The sequence below is a fragment of the Nicotiana tabacum genome, chromosome 10 (genome assembly GCF_000715075.1).
Source record: "Nicotiana tabacum cultivar K326 chromosome 10, ASM71507v2, whole genome shotgun sequence".
Classification (NCBI taxonomy): Eukaryota; Viridiplantae; Streptophyta; class Magnoliopsida; order Solanales; family Solanaceae; genus Nicotiana; species Nicotiana tabacum.
The window spans coordinates 55396140-55417621 of NC_134089.1; the positions used below are offsets into that span (position 1 = coordinate 55396140).

General features: G+C 41.4%; 1 non-coding gene across 1 annotated transcript; it reads right to left on the bottom strand.

Moving 5' to 3' along the window:
* Positions 1-913: 913 nt before the first annotated feature.
* LOC142165546 (small nucleolar RNA R71) lies at positions 914-1019 on the bottom strand. The gene has a single exon (XR_012696208.1). It is a non-coding gene; the product is annotated as a small nucleolar RNA R71 (small nucleolar RNA).
* Positions 1020-21482: the final 20463 nt, after the last annotated feature.

Below are 21482 nucleotides of genomic sequence, written 5' to 3' on the forward strand. Positions count from 1 at the left end.
CCGATAGGGAAGGCTGGTCGCTGGCCATTGAGGCCATCGGAGCTCTCACAGTAGAAATTGCCTAGGAATCGCCTTTGGAGTCGCCAGAACCCTAGTAAACCCTCAGGCTGCCGTTTGTAGTGCTAATTCAGGACTTTTTCTTTTTATTTTATTTTACTTTTCCCTGTTTATGGTTGGTGTTTGTTGATTGTGTCAGGTTACAGGTTAAGATTGGTGCATGACTAGAGCTTCTCCAAAAGAAGTGCTACCATACGAGCCAGAGATAGAAAAACAATTGCGACAATTGGGGAAGGAAAGAAATCTCACCGAGACATTAGAAAAGGTTGGGTAATCCTTAACCAAAGAAACTATGGCTGGAAACGGTGATGATAATGCATATTTGGATGCAAGAGAGGCATCCCAACAACGAGAAAAATCTGTATGAGATGCTATGGAAGCAGCTATTAGAGATGCACAGATTATCTACGAAGAAGAGAGGGCTCGTAGAATTGCTCAAACTCAACCCTTCGCTGTAGACCAGTTCGGAAATATAGCTTCCGGGTCTAGGAAATCACTGGGCAATTATGCTAGACCGGTCTACAATCAATGCTTATCAAGAGTTAGACCACCTCCAATTGCAGCTAACAATTTCGAGTTGAAGCAAGGTTTGCTTCAAACCATTTAGAACTGTCGTGTCTTCAGGGGAAAGATGAATAAAGATCCAAACACACATTTGATGGACTTCGAGGAGATTATGAATACATTTCAATACAATAGGGTGTCACAAGACACAATGTACTTAAGGGCATTCCCCTTTTCACTCAAAGAAGATACAAAGTATTGGCTTCAAAGTTTGCCCATGGGATGGATTAGAACATGGGATGAGATGACCATAAAATTCTTTGATAAATATTTCTCCTCATCTAAGACGGGCAAGTTTAGAAGAGAAATCCATAACTTTTGCCAGAAAGAGACAAAAACTATTTTGAAGCATGGGAGAGGTTTAAGGAGATAGTTCGAAAGTGTCAACATAGCGGAATTGAACTTTGGATGCAACTCCAGGACTTTTGGGATGGATTGACACTGGCCTCGCATAGAACATTGAGTAATACAGCTGGAGGCCCATTGATGAAGAAGACTCCAGGGGAGATAATTATGATTCTTGATGATTTGTCTTAAGATGCAAATGAGTGGCCCTCTTAGCGTGCTGAAAAAAGAAGATCAATAGGTGTTCATCAAGTCGATGCTAATACATCTGTGCGGGTACAACTTGATGCTATGGCCAAAGAAATACGAAATTTGACCTTAGCTACAATACAAAGTGAGCCTCATGCAACTTGTGATATATGTGGAAGAGGACACCCTGCTCATGAGTGTCAAGCCTCAACTGAGAAAGTGAATTGTCATGACCTAAACCGATGGGCCGAGACGGGCACTCGGTACCTTACTCAACTGAGTACCAACATAATGTATCTTTTCATGTCATACTATCATAAATAATTGAGCCGGAAGGCAGCCGTGAGATAGGTAGAATACAACATATGGTACTAACTTATGCATAAGACATACGACCTATAAGATCAAAATAACCACTCGTATACTGAACATAGGCCGACAAGGCCATACAATCTTTTACGTATATGACATCTGTCTACAAGCCTCTAAGAATACATAATGTTCATAGAGAACAATACACATCTAAATCATACCAACCAAACAAGCAACTCCGAAGCAAATAGAGCGCATCAACACCTTTCGCTGAGCTGATAGCCTACTTGGAGGGCTCTCGACATGTCTATCGGAACCTGCGGGCATGAAATGCAGCGTCTCCAGGAAAAAGAGACATCAGTACGAATAATGTACCGAGTATATAAGGCACATAAATAAGTACATAACAGACATAGAAGAAATATAGAGTAAATGACTCAGCCTGTAAGTCTGGATAATTTTGTAATTCATGAAATAATTATACTATCATGCATATGCATATGAATGTCATGTCATGCATAGGTACATGTTTCATAATATCATCAGGCCTCTGAGGGCATTCCATCATATCATCTCGGCCACTATGGGTAAATCATCAACGTATACCAGCTGATCAGGTGGTGGTGCGTATATAACACCGTAACCTTTTCCCATATCCCATATACATATAATATACATATATACGTGTATATAACACCATCTGATCATGGGTCAATATACATGAATGCAATGCATGAGAAGTACGTCAATAAAATCTTTCGGAGTGTCATAAGACCATTTTGCCTTTGAATAATACCATGAAGTAAACTTTATCAACTTACATATTTTCTGAGACCCATGAATAAATGATAGAATAATATGACACATGGAGAATCAAGAATATAGGCATCTCTAGCATTTCTATGAATACAGTCATTTATGGAAATTAAGCATTTACTCGTTTTGTTTGTGTCATATAGATCATGCCAAAAGAAAGAAAGGATAGCTTTAACATACCTGGAGTACAAAAAAATCCGTATGATATTCTTGGGAAAGGTTGTACCATGCTCTCTTAGAATTACAAAATTCCGTTACGATTACACAGTGTAACTTTGTATGAAAATTGGCCCAAACTCCGTCACTTTTCTAAAATTTAATTTCACGTTTCTTGTGAATTATAAGTCTTAGAGATCCTTGGAATCTCGTGTAAATCCAAAAATGGAGATATGATTCTTATTTCTTTAAGACATATAATGTTTCTTTTTTTCCAAAGTGATATATGACTCACTTTATAAGACTTTGCCCAATTCCTACAATTTAGTCTTGCCACCTATTTAAATTACTTAAGAGTCATACAAGGAATGGAGGTGGGTTTGCCACGTAAGTGGTCACAAGACTTATCCAAAGTCATCCACTTAATTTCTTAATCACTTCATTAATCCCCCACTAGTCCAATAATTAACCAATTATTCACTTAATTAAGAATTATCTCAAATACATAAAATGATACTTATTTTTAATACACTTTATATACCTTACTATCATGGCAATATGGTACCTTGAATGGTACTAATCCATAAATACCGGGTATTTTAGCTCGGCCCGTATATTATCCCAAAATTCCAAATTTCAATGGAATTCATTTCCTTCGATTTGCTTACCCTCTCATCTTCACGAATTTATTCATCACTTGTTTGAAATAGCATAATCCTTATAATCTCCAAAAAAATCTTTTTCTTTGACTGATGTCAATTACCTTATGACAAATTTAACGTACAATACTACAGGGTACAACATCGTCGTAATTTAATACTGCGAAGCATAACATCATCGTAATGTAATACTGTAAGGCGTAACATCATCGTAATATAATACTGCAAGGCGTAACATCATCGTAATATAATACTGCGAGACGTAACATCATAGTAATATAATACTACGAGACGTAATATCGACGTAATATTGCGGAGCGTAACATGAATGCTGTGGGAAGTTATAATTTTAATACAATGGGTCAGAAGCACCCCGTTTTTTCGAGGAGTTCGCTTGGGGGTACCACAAATGCATGGCAACGAAACAACCCTAGATTTCAAAGACAAGGAGCTCCTGGTTTTATAAATTAGTCGAGGTAGCAGTTTTAGCCTTAACAGCCCAATCAGATTGGTCTAGAAGATTTAGTGAAGGCTTTCATTATGAAAACTAATGAGAGATTTGAAGTACAAGGGGCAGCAATTCGAAATTTAGAGAAGCAAGTGGGACAAATTGCAACGATGTTATCTGAGAGGGTTCCAGGAACTCTCCCGACTGATACTAAAAGAAATCCTAAAGAAATTGTGAATGTTGTAACCTTGAGAAGTGGGCAAGTGTTGAAAGTTCCCACGCCGATCCAAAAAGATGTGATACTTGAAAAAGAAAGTAGGGAGCAACCAAAGAGTAATGAGGATAAGAAGAAGAAGGGACAGATGAAAGCTGAGAAAAAGAAGAAGGAAGAAACTTCGAGAAGGGAGGAACTTGAGAAGAGCCCGCATATGCTAGCTTTACCTTTCCCCCAAAAGCTATATAGATAAAAGATGGACAAGCAGTTTGAGAAATTTTTGGATGTGCTGAAACAGGTTCATGAAAACTTACCATTCACAGAAGTGCTCTCACAAATGTTATCTTATGCTAAATTCTTGAAGAGATCCTGACAAAAAAGAGGAAAATAGAGGAGACCACAGTGGTCAAGCTCACAGAGCATTGCAGCGCGATATTGCAAAATGAACTCCCACAAAAGTGTGAAGATCCAGAGAGTTTTACTATACCTTGCTCTTTAGGAACCATTAATTTTGATAAATCCTTATATGATTCTAGTGCCTCAATTAATTTAATATCTCTATCTATTTACAAGAAATTGGAGAAGGATATTGGAGGGATAAGGTCTGTACCCATATCTTTGTAGCTGGCACCCAAATGACCCTAATACCCGAGGGGATAGTGGAAGATATCTTACTTCGAGTGAATAAGTTCGTATTCCTTGTGGATTTTATAATGGTAAAAATGGAGGAAAACAAGGAGGTCCCCCTCATCCTAGGAAGACCATTCTTGGTGATGGGCAGAGTTATATTAGATATACAAGAGAGAAAAGTCATGCTCATAGTGGGTAAGGAGACTGTGACTTTTAAGATGGATGTAGAAAAGGGGGCACCAGAGGAAAAAGCAGTTGCAAGTGTTGAGTGGAGAGTGAAGGGCTCGAAAGATAAGGTTGCAGTGAGTGAGAAAGAAAAGTGTGGGGTGTACCCAAAAAAAGTTGAAAAGAAGATGTTTGCATGGATGTGTACATTATTTCGGGCGCGAAGAATGGAGCCCGACTTCGACTCAGACCCCGACTACATATTCAGGGAAGTTACTTTTATCTTATGCTTTTTAATTGTGTTATATAGGGACATGTCACAACTTAAAGTGTGGGGTGGGGGGTATTTGTATGTTGTATGTATATACGTTTCTTTTCTGTTAGTTTTAAGAGTTAGAAAAATTGAAAAAAAACATAAATTTTTTAAATTTTTCCCGACGATGGATATCATCGACAGGTTTCTTGAAGGATTTAACTCGAAGGAAAAAGACAAAAAGATTTTCTTTTGTTAGGTAAAGTAATAATTTTCCCTTGATTTTTCTTTGTGTCGCGGTTCTTTTCCAAGGTTTTTGTTTGAACGGGGTGTAGTTAGTTTTTTTGTTAGGAGTAGGATATCTTGTTCTATAATTTGAATTAAAAGCAATGTCTCTTGACTTTATGATGCTTTAAGAATAGTGAGTGCTTTAGTTGTGACGCTTAGGCTCAGTTTTTGACTCGTGTATAAGTACCTTAAATTGTATGATCTTAACTTGCTTAACTGCTTTGACTAGAGTGTCTTGATGAGTCCGATCCTGAGTGAGTTATGTGCTATGTGTATGTGAGGTTTTGTGTTAGTTTGTGGATTGCATTTAATATCTAGAACTTACCCCGTGTGTTTGCAAAGGGAAATAGTAGTTTTATTCAGTCTTGGAAGTGATATAGGCGTTTCTTTTGTGAGCCAATGATATGTGTACCCACCTAATTGTTATGTATCTTAGTTAACCCCGTTAAGCCTATAATCATATTTCTTTGGCAACCACATTACCAGTTGTGAGCACGTGATTTTTGCCCTATATGAATTATTCCAACAAATTCAAAACAAAATAATTTCTTTCAGTGTTTGCAATTTTGTTGGATTTTGTGGCATTTTCTGTTAATTATTTGCATTTGTCTGTGCACGTTTATTTTATTTAATTCATGAAAAATACAAAAAATATGTTGCATCTGCATTTAGGATTTAATTTTATATTTTTAGATTAATTTGCAAATTAGTTTGTTTTATAAAAAAAAAATCACAAAAATAATTCATTTTACATTTTTATTTTTTAATTTTGAATTGTATAATTCTTCTTTAAATTTAGGATTTAATTAATTATTATAAATACCATGATGAGTGATTAATCTAATTGGGTAAGTTAATTTAGTTTATTATTATTAGTTAATTTAGGGTTTATTTTAATTTTGAAAAGAAAAGAATTTTGGAAATTGAAAAGGAAAAGAAAGAAATGAAAGGAAATCTAAATCTGGGCCAAAACCAATCCAAATTTCCCCAGCCCAAACGAAAACTACCCAATACCCGGCCCAAACCACCCTAACCCAGTCCGGCTTCCCACCAAACTAAACGACGTCGTTTCAATAAGTGTTGATCTGAGCCGTTGATCTCCCCTTGTTCGAACGGCTCAGAACTGAAGCCCCAGGGGTATTTAAGTGTCCGAAACCTTCCCCCCCCCCCCCCTCAGAACCCTTTCTGCTCACCACCCCCACCAGAAACATCCTGAAACCCTAGCTAAGCCGCCCCCAAATCCCTGGCCTCCGGTGGCGGCGCCACCTCCAAATGCCACCAAAATCACACCACCGAACCACCCTGACCCCCTCGTTCCAAATCCCCACTCCGTTTCCCTCAAATGTAGCCCGATATTCTCAAATATTAGATCAGAGGATGAACCATAGAATCCCCAGGTCTCAAATCAAGGTTTCGTTGAAGATTTTAAGGCTCAGTTCGACTTTAATCGCATGTTTTTGACAAAGAACATACGATTAATCTCGGTTTGGGCCGGAAATTGGAGATATCGAAGCGTAAATGCTATTTTGTGTTTGTCCGAGATCCCTAGGTATTCTTCTTTCCCCTTTGGTATTTTGTTTCCTCATCCTCACCTTCTTCTACTCTTTCTCTTATTTTCTGATTTTTATTCTATTTCTTTTTATTTATCATTCTTCTTTATCTTCTGTACCTGCATGTTAGATTTAGGATGTATGTGATTGTAAGTTGGGTCTTGTGTTCAATGCGGATAGTCTGAATTTGCATTGTCTTTTTGGGCTTAACTTCGTTCCGAGTCTTCAGAATCTCAATTTGAATGTTTGGGTTTTGGGGTTTTTCTTAGTATTGATTGGGTTCACAAGATTAAAAGGCCCAATGAGAGTTAAGCTAGGTTTTCAGTAGACCCATCGAATTGGGTCAGCTTGACCAGTTGACTCGGGTGGTTCTGGGGTAGTTTCAGAGTCTTTAAAGGGTAGTCTAGGGAATTGGCCTAAGGGAATCTTGCTATAATAGACTAGGAAGCTTCTAGGAAGCTGGGAAAGGGCTTGGTTCTAATTTTCTATTTTTTTATAAGGGTAGCTGAGCTATAATGAAAATTAAAAAGGGAGCAAAGTGCAAAACTAAGCCTGCCCTAATAGCTTGCCTATAAAGGCAGCTTTTCTTGCCTTTCAAGGCAGACCCAAGGGCTAAAAAGAAGAAAAGCTCAGAAAAATACAAAAAAAAAGGCCAGGAATTTTACTGTTTCATTGAGTCTTCTGTTAATTTCTGCAACTTTCCTGGTGGTGCAACAAGTTCTGATTAGCTGACCTTAGAAATGAACTAGAATCAGCTTGGCTGAAGTTCTGCCTGGTCCATTGTTTGGGTTGAATTAGTTTCTGGACGTTTACTTCAATTTCTGGGTTTGAAATTTAATTTTAGAGAAGCTGGTTGGTTCTGTTGATTGGGTTTTGCTGCTGACCCTTGCTCTTGCTAATGCTCTTTGCTGATCTTATTACCTCTCTCTTATTTGTGCTCTCAGGTATTTCCGTATGCCCTTTGCTAACAAATGAAGTGCCACAAGTTGGAACCGGATTGAATTTGTATGCAAATTTGGATGTTCAAACTGGAATTCGAATAGAAATCTTGTTTAGATGTTAGATCCTATTAGCTTCTGCTGTTTATACCTTTGTGTTCTTGTTATAATTCATGTGTTAAGCTATGTATGTATAGTTTGCTTGATTTTAACTGTAGCCAATTAATGTTTCCGTACAGTTTACGCCTCAGTTTAAAAGGGATTATTATTGATTGCTGTATAAGGTTCTTATCCATGCCCACCAACTCGTTTTCTCCCCTCCTCAATGGTCAAAAAGGGTATGAGCAAGGTCATTGTTGGATTTTGGCTTCAGGGATTCGATCCTGAAATCCTTGCCTGCAGCCAGCGTTGCCAAAATATTTGGGCCTTTGGGCCTGAATATTATTAGAGTCTCTTAAGTCCAAAAGAGTTCCCTTACGTTGAGACAGGCTTGTTTCTCAGAAGTTTGGGGCCTGTTTAATTCAGGCCCTTCGGCTAATAAAATGGTTTAATGAAGCCTTGTTGAATGGAAGGGATTTGTCAAGTACTTTAGTGTTTAAGTAATTAGGGTCTTGAAAAGGAGATTTGAGGCAAGCCATAATTAGACACTTAGTAATAAATGGCTCTTGTGTTAATTTCATAATGTAGATGTAAAATAACAAATGTTCATAGAGAAACCTTTAGGGCCGTTTAAAATACTATCGTGATTGTGGACACGTTCGCGTGACATGATTACGGTTTCTAAAAAATAAAATTGGAGTATGCGTTCGCGCAACTTCGAACAATTTCCTTTAACAATAAAAACAGTCGCTAATAGGCCATTAATCAATTTTAAGAGTTTTGAAGCGTGCCATCTACAATTTAATTATTCATGGCCCTCATGTTAACAACCTAGATAAAAAAAATATGACAAATGTTGGTAGTTTGCTCTAGGCACATTTAATACACTATCGTGATTGCGTATACATCCGCGTAACTTCGGCTAAACTTTCTTAATAATAATAAGCATTATTAATTGTGGACACGTTCGCGTGACATGACTTTTGACGCGCCAAACAAATGGGACACGTTCGCATGACACGTACTGAGAAAGTAAACAATTTTGCAAGCCAAGTATAATCAAAAGTGACCATGCTGGAACCATGGAACTCGGGAATGCCTAACACATTCTACTGGGTTAATAGAATTCCTTACCCGGGTTTCTGTGTTCGCAGACTGTAGTACATAGTCAATCTTTTCCTCGATTCGGGATTTTAAACTGGTGACTTGGGACACCCTAAATTATCCCAAGTGGCGACTCTGAATCTTTAAACAAATCCCGTTTCGATTGTCTTTTAATTGAAAAAACTCCCTTATACTTATACCCCTTTACGGGGTGTAGGTAAAAAGTAGGTGTGACAGCTCTGGCGACTCTGCTGGGGATCGAACCCAGAATCTCTGATTCAGAGTTCAAGAATGCGAGCTTGTTAATGATTTTTACTAGGCTTAATTTATTGTTAATATTACTGTATTTTGTGAATCTTTTGTGCTAAATGCTATCTGTTTACCGCGTTAATATTATTTGAATTATATATAACTATCTTCTTACGCCACCCATCTGAGTCTTCTAGAAATGGTGCATACGTTCGTGTAGCCCGCTTTTTCTGTAAGAATTATACTAAATAGAACGAGGCTGGGCAAGCGACAAGGCCGGGTAGACTTCAGTGCTCCCGGTACGTCGCCTCCTCCTTGGCCCCAGTTGTCCGCTCGGGTACCCTAAGCCTAGACCAAAACCCCAGGATTTAAACCTAGAAAAACACAGTCTCATGTCGGATCCCTAGTAGGAACGTTTTTTTGCATCATGTGCATTTGACTTAGGGGACTCAACACAGGGGTTGGGTCCATCTATGACAGGTATGCCCGAAATAACAGACCATCCTGATGCATTCTACGTGTTATGTGAACATTTATTTTGGCTTGCATGTTGACCGGCTAGGGAAAATAAAGCAAAAAAAAAAGAGGAAAACCAAGAGTGATATAGGGAAGGAAATAAAACCCGGTTCTAAGCATCCCGGTATTTGAAAAGCGGCCTGAAACTCTGCCCAAAATTTTTCGAAAAGAGTTATTTCAAAATAGTCCAACACTGTGTTCTTTCAAATGTGTCAAAACTGACCGAACTACGCAGGTCTGATTCTCACCAGATGTGAGATACGTAGGCAACCTACATAAGGTTCGGCCTTATTTTTGAAAAAAAAAAAAGAAGAAAAGAAAAACAAGAAAAGAGAGTCGGTGGTCAAGTGAACGCAATCTTGATTTTTGGTCAAAATAAGCCGATCCAGCTTCGGCAATGTCTTAAACCATTCTTGTCAAGATGGCCTTAGAGTATTTCTCAGTTGTCGAAAGGCTATTTTCATAAAAGAATGGACAAGTCTGCGAGGGGTCATAAAATAATTCCCCCCAGCCTCAAAATTCGCACGAAATTGGGAAGGGGCCGCATTTGCAAAAATAACGATTTGGCTAAAGTTGGCATATAGGGGAAGAAATTATGGTAATTTTCTTCTTTCTTTTCTCTTTCATTTTTCTTTTTCCTCAAAACTGTTTACAGAAGGGTCAACTCGAGTCAATCCTAATCTTAATCTTCCACAGGAACAAATGAATATCATCCAGGAACCGCCAGAAGTGGCCAGGGAACAAGCTCGGCTACACTTGCATATGTGGTGGAATGATATAGACGAAGATGGTCAGAAATGGGTGAAAAAGCACTTGGGTGCTCTTATAGACATCTTTGAAATCAAACCGCGGGAAGACCTGATCAAAGCTTTGGTAACTTTCTGGGATCCTGTCCACAATGTCTTTCGTTTCTCGGATTTTGAGATCACTCCTACTTTGGAGGAGATAGTCGGGTACATTGAATTCGGACGGGATTTGAGGAAGCAACAACTTATATTCCCAAGGGCTCTATCGGTGCACAAGTTCTTTGACCTCCTGAATATTAGTAAACAAATGAATAAGGAACGTGTGAGCAACGGCTGTTGTGCTTTCCATTTCTTATACTTCAGGTTCGGGCACTCTGTTGGTTTTGAAACGCATGAAAAAGGTCTGAGCAACAAACAAGACAAGGGCCTTTGGCAAATTCATCGTCGGTTCGCATTTATTGTGGCATTCTTGGGGATCATGGTTTTTTCAAATGAGAAAGGGACGGTGGATATTCGTATGGCTAGAATTGCACAAATCCTTACTACCAAGGAAGATCATACACTTGCCCCATTGGTGCTGGCAGATATCTATCGAGCATTGACTTTATGCAAAGCAGGGGCTTAATTTTTTGAAGGTTGCAGCATCATTCTACAAATATGGATGATCGAGCACCTTCTCCATCACCCCAGATTCATGAGTTATGGTTCGAGCCCAAATAACTTCATCATTAGTTATGAGGAAAGGATAAAAGATTACAACACACCAGAAGGATTTGAAGCATGGGTTTCTCAGTTGAAAGTTCTTAACGCAGGACAGGTCGAGTGGACTATAGGATGGCTTCCGAAGACAGAGGCCATCTATATGACTGCTACCAAAGGATACCTGAGGATAATGGGCATAAGGAGTATTCAGCCATATGCACCGCAGAGGGTCTTGAGGCAATTGGGAAGGTATCAGATTGTGCCTGAAGATGAAGATCTAAGCACCCAAGCCATAGAGTTACATCCAGAAGCTGCATTGCCTGAGGCTGTAGTTCAGCAGGATTGGAATAGCTGTCGGTATCTAAAAATGGCACCCAGGTACCAGACATTGCCAAGGGGGAAGTAGATCCGAATTATGCTGCTTGGTTTGAGAAAATGTCTTATGTAAACGACAAGCTAGAGCCCGAAAGGCCCACCAAAAGGCCTCATATTCAAGCCTTTGATGATAAAATTCAAGAAAGGTTAGCTTGGGGGGAGAAGGAAAAGGGATATAAGGCCATCATCCATGGTCTACGAGAAGAATTGAGAAATGTCACCTTCAACAATGATTTGCAGGCACAAGAGGCCGAAGGTGAAAGGAGAAGATTGGTGCGAGAAAATGAAGCCCTCAGAGCTCAGGTTCGACAGTCGAAAATTGAAGCCGAGAACCCAGGCCGAAGCAGGAAAGATGAAAGGCTCATTTATAACCTTACTCAAAAGGTACATGACTATGAAGATGACCTACAGTAAGCTGAGTCTGAACTAGCAAAAGCACGGGCGAGATTGGCTAAAAGCGCCGAAGGGCGGGCAGCTTTTGTTCAACAAATGAAGGAAAATATGAAAAAGAGGTCACAGGTTGGGAAAAGGTAATTGGCAACCTCGAGGGTGAAATGGCTAAGCAAGCCAAAAATTTTAAGGCTGAAAGAGAACATTGTTACGCCTTAATGGCCCGGCTAGAAAGAGACTTGCAACAACTCAAAGAGCAGAACCAGGTAGCCGAACGAACTTTGGAATCCAGAACCGAACAAATTGGGTGTTTGTTGCAAGAGAAGGGCGTCATAAGAGAGCGAGTCAAAAGGGTCGCCAACTATATCGCAATGAAGTGCAGTAGCTGTGAGGATATGACGAGATCTATGTTTTTCGCTACTGTGATGATTTTTGTTCGTCGGGTAATGGAAGATCTCTACCACCTTCAGGGGGATCTAGTGAGTCGGCCCGCAGCAAGGCCGAATGACACCCCGCGGGTCCCGGGGACAATCAAGGCATTGATGTATTCGTGATTTCTTGAGTCTGTGTTTCCTTTCCGTTAAAGTCTGCTAGTTGTTTTGGAGTCGGTATTTCTGTTATCAGAGTATGTGGGCTGTTTGTTTTTGAGTCTGTATCTCGTTCTTTCATCAGAGTCTGTTAGTTTCTTTCGAGTCTGTTAGTTTCAGTCTTTGTAATAGCATTTTTATATATATATAGCATTTTATATATATATATATATATGAAAACTGAAAATCCCAAAATGTTTTTACTTTATTTCACACTTATCCCCAAGAACTACGCTTGGTCTGATTCATGCGGGGTCATGATACATAGGCAATCTCCATAGGATTCGACCGTAACCAAATAAAAGAGAGAAAGAAAGAGCGAAAAAACAAGAAAGAAAAGAGAGAAAATAAAAAACAAGAGAGAATAAAAACAAAGAGAGAACGAAAGGAAGGAAAAGCAAAAGAAAGAAAAGGGGGAGGTTTGCAATCGAAAGTAATAAAAGGCCGGAATGACGCATGCAACCGATCAAATACATAATAGAGACGGTTAACTGTTTAGGTGCATTCATCCCCAATGTGCGGTTACCAATCTGTTAAAGCCTAATCGCTAACAAGGTTGTTGTTTGATGTATTCAGCTTAGGCAGGTGGTTAGTTGACTGGCATTCTGGCAACTCACTCCTACAACACCCGATCGAAAGACAGGCTGAATATGGCCAACCAGGAATGAGAAACAAGTATTGTCGACCCATCAAAAGAGGTGGAAGAAATGGACGTTAATGCGATGAGGGAAGAAATGTATAAGCTGAAGCAACAGATGGCTGAAATGTACCAAGCCTGGGCGAAAGGGCATCCACCACCGGTTTATCCCGCTAACCCTGCTTATATCCCACCATCAGCCCAACCCCCGGAGCCTCCCACTATGAACTCATCTCCAGCCTTTCCCCTCTACCAACAATGCCATGGTGCCACTTCCCATACTTCTCAAGCTCCACCACCCAAACAAGTCTCATACCCTCCTCTACCAATTACACCTGTTTTTGTGGCACCTCCACCTGCTACATTACACCGATCTTCCAGTGAACCCCTGTTCCAAACTCACGGCAACCGGTACTATCCCCCTAAACCCACCTTCAAAGTTCCAAAACCATACCCTTACACCCCTCATCTTGATCTCCTGGCAGAAACTGTGAAACCGCCCAAAAATCCCGAGCATGAAGAGATGATCAGAAAGTCAAAAGCTTAGAGCAATCGTTCCTAGATATGAGGGGGCTGGGAGGTCAAGTGAGTGTGGCCTATAAGGATTTATGTCTGTTCCCAGATGTTCAGTTGCTAGCAGGGTTCAAAATGCCCAAGTTTGATCTGTACGATGGGCATGGTGACCCAGTAGCATACTTGAGAGGATTTTGTAGCAAAATGAGAGGAGCAGGTGGAAGGGATGAATTGCTGATGGCATATTTCAGACAAAGTTTAAGTGGATCGACCTTAGAATGGTACACCAGACAAGATCACAACAGGTGGTACACATGGGACGATTTGGCCCAGGCCTTCGCCTGCCATTTTCAGTACAACCTCGAAATTATCCCAGACCGTCTGTCGTTGACAAAGCTTGAGAAGAAGCCCGGTGAGAGCTTCAGGGAATATGAATTCCATCGGAGAGAGCAAACAGCGAGGGTTGACCCTCCGATGAAAGAAAGCGAGATGGTTGATTATTTCTTGCAGGCCTTGGAACCCACTTATTTCGGTCACTTGGTGTTAGCAGTAGGTAAGTCCTTTAATGAAGTCGTGAAAATGGGAGGCATGGTTGAAGAGGGACTCAAGTCCAACAAGATCATGAGTTATTCAGCAATCAAGGCGACCACTCAGGCCATTCAAAACGGTACTGGGGGTGTGCTCGGGAAGAAGAAAAAGGAGGACGTTGCGACAATTGAGTCGGGAGCTTGGGTTAGATCTAGGAACCTTCCCCGTTACTACAACCAGCCGCGACCCTATCTCCAAACTTACCCCCACACTCCATATAACCCACCACAACACTATTTCCCACCGCCAGATCCCCATTTTTCTGTCCATCACGGACAAACCTATACTCAGTCGCCCGCTCACTCACAATGGCATGCGCCAGCTCTACAAAACCCATACCAAGCTCCACAAAATAACTACCCACCCCCAAAAGCCCACAGAAATCCTCCTGGAATGGGTTTTCGACCCAACCAAGCCTTTAAGAATGAGAGGTTGCAGAAGCAAAAGACTTTCACTCCATTGGGAGAATCATATGCTAGTCTATTCCACAGACTGAGACGGTTGGGTATGTTGAATCCGATCGAGGCTAAATTGCCGAATCCTCCTCCCAGAAATCTTGACCGTTCGTTGAGTTGTGAGTATTGTTCAGGGGCCCCGGGACATGACACAGAGAAATGCTGGAAATTGAAAACAGCCATTCAAGAACTCATTGACACCAATCGGATTGAGGTCCAAGCTCCGGAGGCGCCCAATATCAATCAGAATCCCTTGCCAGCCCATCATGAGACAAATGTGATTGAGATAGTACATAAGGGAGGGGAGCCTAAGAAGCCTTCGCAAACCGTCATGATGATTCGGGCTAGTAAAGCCAGACCATTTGAAAAGTCAACAAGTGAGAAGTCTATGATCAAGTTGAACAGGGCAAATAATGAACCATCTGTGGAGGTCAGAAGGGGTCCTCCTGTGACATCGCAGGAAAACATGAAAGAGCAAAAGTGGTTGTGCCAGGAGTGACAAACAAGCCTGTGGTAATTGTGAAGGGCGCCCCCACAGATCCTGTCGTTATCAAATCGGTAACTCAATTACTGATAGTTGACAGCAAGGTAGTCCCGTGGAATTATGAACGAGTGACCGTGACTTACAAAGGAAAAGAGGTTAAAGAAAAAGTGTGTGAGACTCATGGTTTGACTCGATCGGGGAGATGCTTTGCCCCCGAAGAGCTGAGAAAAGCTAAGACCTCAAAAGATAATCCAGTGTTGGTGAAGAAAGCGGTGACTGAGGAAGAAGCAGAAGAATTTCTGAGAAAGATGAAAGTGCAAGACTATTCCATTGTGGAACAGTTAAGGAAGACACCAGCTCAGATCTCGCTCTTGTCATTATTGATTCATTCAGACGAGCACCGTCGCGCTTTGATGAAGATCTTGAACGAAGCCCACGTTCCTGACAAAATCTTAGTAAACCACTTGGAAAAGATAGCTAACAAGATATTTGAGGTAAACAGAGTCACTTTTTCTGATGATGAGTTGCCCGTGGAGGGTACCGAGCACAATAGTGCCCTTTATCTGACGGTGAAATGCGAAGATTCCGTGGTTACTCGGGTACTGGTTGACAATGGGTCTAGCGCAAACATTTGCCCTCTCTCCACATTGACCAAGCTGAAAGTGGAGGATGAAAGAATTCACAGGAACAGTATTTGCGTTCGGGGATTCGACGGTGGAGGGAAGGATTCAGTCGGGGACATAGTGCTTGAGCTCACAATAGGGCCGGTTGAATTAACTATGGAATTCCAGGTGCTTGATGTGGATGTTTCGTACAATCTATTGTTGGGATGACCTGGATCCATGCGGCCAAAGCAGTCCCGTCTACTCTGCATCAAATGGTCAAGTTTGAATGGGATAGACAGGAAATTATTGTACACGGCGAAGATAATTTGTGTGTGCCCAACGGTTCCATTGTTTCGTTCATAGAGGTTGACGATAACAAGGGACCATGGGTTTATCAGGTTTTCGACACAGTATCGGTAGAGAAAATTCCGGAAGGAAAGTGCGTTCCAACTCCAAAGATGGATGCGGCATCAGTTATGGTAGCTGTTGAAATGTTGAAAAATGGTTTTGTACCGGGCAAGGGTTTGGGTGCATCTCTGCAAGGTATTGTGCAGCCAGTTTCTCTTCCAAAGAATCTGGATACTTTTGGTTTGGGGTTCAAGCCTACCATTGCAGACATGAGAAGAGCTAGAAAAATGAAACAGAAAGCATGTGCATTGCCAAAGCCAATCCCGCGTCTGTCTAGATCATTCGTCAGGCCGGGTATCAGAAAGCAACTGTTGTCAAAGGTTCCTAGACCACTGATTGGTGCCGATGGAGACTTGGAGAAGGGGTTCGAAAGGTTATTCGCCGAGGTTAACATGGTTCAGGCAGGGGAAGGGTCCAGCAGGGCAGATGTTCAATTCGTGGGACCACGTGCAAAAGTCAACAACTAGGAAGCTACTCCTCTTCCTATCCGGAGGGAGTCTTGGTAGTGGGTTTTGATTTTCTTTTGTTGTCTGGATTATTCCAGGGTCTATAATTCAGATATTATGTTCCGTCCAGTTGGATGTGTTAAAACCCTGTTATCTTTAAATTCAATGAAATGCAATTGTTCTTTTGCCTTCATTTCTTCTAATTTTATTTTTTGTTTTCTTCTTTTGTACAGTTCTTTTTATGCTGATATCAATGACATGACATGCATGAGGAATCTTCGGCCCAGTTTTAAAAGCCAATATAACTCTGAAATAATAATACAAGAAATTGAGTGTGATGATGAGTTGGAATTTGATGATGATGAGGCCTATGAAGAAATTAGTAAGGAACTAAGTCATTTTGAGGAAAAGCCCAAACCTAATTTGAACGATACAGAAGCAGTTAATCTAGGAGACCAAGATAATGTCCGTGAAACTAAAATAAGTGTACATCTGGAACCTCAACTCAGGGAGGAGATAATTAAAGCACTGCTCGAATACAAAGATGTTTTTGCATGGTCCTATGACGACATGTCAGGTCTGAGCATTGACTTAGTGGTTCACAAGCTGCCCACTGACCCGGCATTCCCTCCTGTCAAACAGAAGCTGAGAAAGTTCAAAATGGATTGAGTGTAAAGATCAAAGAATAGGTCACCAAGCAGTTCGATGCCAAAGTCATTCGGGTCACCTGGTATCCCACCTGGTTAGCCAATGTTGTGCCTGTACCGAAGAAGGATGGCAAGACCAGGGTGTGTGTTGACTATCGGGATCTCAATAAGGCGAGTCCAAAAGACAATTTTCCATTGCCGAACATCCATATCTTGATCGATAATTGTGCCAAACATGAGATTGGTTCTTTTGTGGATTGTTATGCGGGTTATCATCAGATCTTAATGGACGAGGAAGATGCAGAAAAGACGGCATTCATCACGCCGTGGGGAACGTACTGCTATCGTGTCATGCCATTTGGTTTGAAGAATGCTGAGGCAACCTACATGAGGGCAATGACAACAATATTCCATGATATGATACACCAGGAAATCAAGGTCTACGTAGATGATGTGATCGTGAAGTCTAGAAAGTAGTCTGACCATGTTAGGGATCTGAAGAAGTTTTTCCGAAGGCTTCGCAGGTACAATCTCAAGCTTAATCCTGCAAAGTGTACTTTTGGGGTGCCGTCTGGAAAGTTGTTGGGGTTCGTAGTCAGCCGCCAGGGCATTGAACTGGATCCATCGAAAGTCAAGGCCATCCAAGAATTGCCACCTCCGAGGAACAAGACCGAGGTGATGAGTTTGTTGGGGAGATTGAATTATATCAGCAGGTTCATCGCTCAGCTCACGACAACTTACGAGCCTATCTTCAAACTGTTAAAGAAAGACATTGCGGTTAAATAGACAATGAATGTCAGGAGGCGTTTGATAAGATAAAGGGGTATTTGTCAAATCCACCCGTGTTGGTCCTGCCAGAACCAGGGCGACCTTTGATTCTATATTTGACGGTTTTGGACAATTCATTCGGCTGTGTATTGGGTCAACATGATATCACTGGCAGGAAGGAGCAGGCCATTTATTACCTCAGCAAGAAATTCACGTCGTGCGAGGTTAAGTATACTCATCTTGAGAGGACATGTTGCGCCCTAACTTGGGTAGCCCAGAAGTTGAAACATTATTTGTCCTCTTATACTACTTACCTCATATGTGGATCCATTGAAGAATATCTTTGAGAAGCCTATTCCCACAGGGAGGCTTGTAAAGTGGCAGATCCTGCTCACAGAGTTTGACACTATCTACGTGACTCAAACCGCAATGAAATCACAGGCCTTGGCGGACCATTTGGCCGAGAACCCGGTTGACGAAGATTATGAACCTTTGAAAACTTATTTCCCCGATGAAGAGGTGATGTACATTGATGAGTTGGAGCAAGTTGAGAAGCCGGGATGGAAACTTTTCTTTGATGGGGCTGCAAACATGAAAGGCGTGGGGATAGGAGCAGTGCTTATTTCTGAAACAGGGCAGCACTACCCTGTTACGGCTCAGCTTCGTTTTTACTGCACCAACAACATGGCTGAGTACGAGGCATGCATTCTGGGTTTGAGGTTAGATGTGGATATGGGTGTCCATGAAGTCTTGGTCTTAGGTGACTCGGACCTCCTGGTGCACCAAATTCAGGGAGAATGGGAAACACGGGATTTGAAACTCATACCATACAGATAATGTTTGCATGATCTTTGTCAACAGTTTCAGTCAATAGAATTCAGGCATATCCCAAGGATCCATAATGAAATCGTCGATGCTTTGGCTACTCTGGCGTCAATGTTACATCATCCGGATAAGGCTTATGTGGACACTTTGCAGAATCAGGTCCGTGATCAGCATGCTTACTGTAATATGGTAGAAGAAGAACTTGATAGGGAGCCATGGTTCCACAATATCAAAGAATACCTCCGGATGGGGATATATCCGGTACAGGCCACAGGTGATCAAAAAAGAACAATTCGACGATTGGCAAGCAGATTTTTCTTCAGTGGAGGGGTGTTATACAAAAGAACTCCAGATCTTGGATTGCTAAGATGCATAGATGCCAAACAGGCCACAGTTATCATGACTGAGGTACACTCCGGAGTTTGTGGACTACATATGAGTGGGTACGTTCTGGCAAAGAAGATTCTCCGAGTAGGTTATTACTAGCTCGCTATGGAGCGAGATTGCATCAGTTTTGTGCGCAAGTGTCATCAGTGCCAGGTGCAGGAGATTTGGTTCATTCCCCACCATCTGAATTGCATACCATGTCGGCACCATGGCCCTTTGTTGCTTGGGGCATGGATGTTATTAGGCCAATCGAGCCAGCAGCATCAAACGAGCATAGGTTTATTCTGGTAGCCATTGATTATTTCACCAAGTGGGTTGAAGCAAAAACTTTTAAATCTATGACCAAGAAAGCAGTGGTCGATTTTGTGAATTCAAATATCATCTGTCAGTTTGGGATTCTGAAGGTAATCATCACAGACAATGGTGATAATCTTAACAGTCATCTGATAACGGAGACCTGTCAGCAGTATAATATTATACATCGCAATTCCACCCCATATCGCCCTAAAGCGAATGGAGCAGTTGGGGCAGCCAATAAGAACATAAAGAAGATACTGCGGAAAATGGTGGAAGGGTCCAGACAATGGCATGAGAAGTTACCTTTTGCGTTGTTGGGTTATCGCACTACTGTTCGCACTTCAGTAGGGGCCACTCCTTATTTGTTGGTGTATGGCACGGAGGCAGTAATACCCGCAGAAATTGAAATCCCATCCCTTCAGATTGTCGCTGAGGTAGAAATTGATGATGTTGAATGGGTCAAAACCCGCTTGGAGCAATTAAGTCTGATTGATGAAAAGATATTGGCAGTAGTATGTCACGGCCAATTGTACCAACAGAGAATGGCGAGAGCATATAACAAGAAGGTACGTCCACGGAAGTTCGAAGTGGGTCAGTTAGTGTTGAGACGTATCTTGCCTCATCAGGCTGAAGCAAAAGGAAAGTTTGCCCCAAACTGGCAGGGGCCATTTGTCGAAACTAGGGTGTTGTCCAATGGAGCACTATATTTGACAGATGTGGAAGGGAAATGTGTAGAAATGGCTATCAATTCCGATGCAGTCAAGAGATACTATATATGATTCCTTTGTTTGATTGTATTTGTTTGTGTAAGCACGTGATTTTTGCTCTATATGAGAATTACACCCAAAAAATTCAAAATAAAATGATTTTCCTTGGTGTACAATTTTGAGAATATGCGTGATATTTTGATATTTGTTCTGTCCGTAAACAAAAATACAAAAACACATGTTGCATGCATTTAGGAATTAATGGTACATTTAGAAATTAATTAACCATAAATCGGTTAAAAGAAAATCAAAAAATATATGCATGTGTATTTCTGGACATTGAGTGTTTAATGTTAATTTGTGTGTTAATTATTATAGGTTTTTAATAATATGTGTGTAATTTTATTTTTTGATTTTTACAATTCATTTAGGAGTTTTGTTTAATTTTGATAATTAAAGAAAAAGAAAAGAGTTGTGAAAAAATGAAAAGAACTCAGATAGGGCCGAAATATAAATGGAAGTCAGGCCCAAATCAATTACCCCAACCCAGTCCAAATCCAGGCTGCCCAGGCACGGTCCCAAACGACGCCGTATCAGCGTCCCCGTTTGAGCCGTTGATCTGATTCAAATGAACGGTCCCGATCAGGCCACTCATTAAACCTCAACGACGCCGTTTCAGGCAGTCTGATCTGAGCCGTCCAACCCCATTGATCCAACGGATCCAGGCCCTCCCCTAGACCCGTTAACCTGACCCGATCCATTCCCATACCCGGTCTCACCCACCACTACACCCAAACGACGTCGTCCCCCTCCTGTGAATAGATCCTGGCCATCAATCTCACCTGATCCAACAGCCAGAATCTAAACCCCTAATTCATATATAAACCTAGCCCTTTTACCCCGCCCCCTATCCAAGCACCCCACCATGTTCCTTCGTCTCTCTCAGAAAAGATCCCAAACCCCTCGAAACCCTAGCAGCCGCCCTGGTTCCCTTTCAACGTAAACCTGGCGGCAAGGACGCCAGTGACTACCATAGCTACACCACTGGACATACACGCCACCCTGAACACAAAACCCTGGCCACTTAACTTCGAATCACCTCCAGGGTGCTCGAATCTTCAATCAAAGATTCGAGCCAAAACCCTAAGTCACCTGATGAGTCCCAAAATCACCCCAGTCACTCCCCTGACATCCCTCATACCCTAATCAACTTTAGTTTCGTTCGAATCTAGGTAGAACTCTTCGAACTACGGATCTAAGCTCAAGAACCCTAAAAAATCGAATCCATGGGGGTTCGTCCAAATCAATAGCAGGTTGGGGTCTAATAGACCTTAATCGAAGTGTCCTCAGTCAAGAACACTCC